Genomic DNA, 1,333 nt, shown 5'->3' with positions numbered 1-1,333 from the left:
AAACAATAATTAAAGTTTTGTAACATATAGTTTTTCAAACGAAAAGTTGTATCCAGAAACTTATAGCAACTGAGGAAAAACAAACACAGCATTTGGTTATCTACTGGAGAGCCGACAGCTGAGTGTGCACTCCTAAGACGTCGAATTATTAATGTGATATTTTTTGATAAGAGTATTTTTTAGATAACAATTAATCTGCCCCTCTTCAAAGAGTCTAATTTTGTCTACTTTTATTTTGATAGGAGATTTCTAAACTTCCTACAGAGGCATGCCCAACATCTGTGTACTTTACACGTCAGCGTCCCTCGCCGGCGCTATGCGCATGCGTCCTGTTAAACAGCTGTCAAACGGGCTACTGGCTGGTTGATAAATACACTGCAATTTATCCTAAGGTCACTAAAAGAAGATAATTTACGCTGAATTAAAAAAAAACAAAACAGTATAAATATGGTCAAGTTTAAAATATTCACCTAAAATACAAATACTCTTACCTAATCAGTAGAGTTTAGTATCTAGTAAGGCATTGTATTGTCACATATTTAATCATCTGTGTTCATCTGCTCCTATGGGATCTGCTTCAGAGGACCTGACCTTACCTCCATGCTTACACAATTTTTCTCCTGTCACACTACATACCTCCTGCAGGGAGGCACATTTATGAAGCATGATGGTGAAAGGAGGGTCAGCTCAGAAAGACAGATTACAGAAAGAGCACAGATGTGTGAGAAATTAAAACCAACATAAAGTGTCAGAAGATAACAGCTTCAGTGCTTCTTGGAATCGTTGTTACACATTTCTGAATTTCAACAGAAGGATACCTGGGAACACAAATTTAGACACCCCCTTCGGATTTTACTCACTCGCAGTGGATGTGCAGGCGTGGAGCAGGTGTTGATATTAGACAGGGGAAGGCCTGGGTGGATGGGTAGCTGTGTGGGTGTGAAGCTGAGGTCTCTGTGAGGACAGGAGGGTCATTCTGATTCACTTCATTCCATTATTTGGGTCATCGCTTCCTTTACTTCACCCTAGTCTCATACTCCCCTCCTTCGTCCCTTCTCCTCCTTTCTTTTCCCCAATCATCCAATTAGATTGACTTCAGAAGCACAGGAGAAAGAGACAAAAAAGGCATTAAAATAACCTAGAATTCGATTTAAGGCGAAATGCCAGATAGCTTGGGAAAAAAATGTGGTTGATGAGCAGAAAAGGAAATTAGTTAAAATGCTAAGAGGATGGAAGAAAATGGAAAGTGGATATAAAAAGCAGAGAAAACATAATTGAAATGATTGCAAATAAAGAAGTGACAAAGTGATTGATGACTTGTGCTTCTCACATC

Source organism: Oreochromis aureus, linkage group 14 (genome assembly GCF_013358895.1).
Source record: "Oreochromis aureus strain Israel breed Guangdong linkage group 14, ZZ_aureus, whole genome shotgun sequence".
NCBI classification, from domain to species: Eukaryota; Metazoa; Chordata; class Actinopteri; order Cichliformes; family Cichlidae; genus Oreochromis; species Oreochromis aureus.
This window is presented reverse-complemented; position numbering follows the sequence as displayed.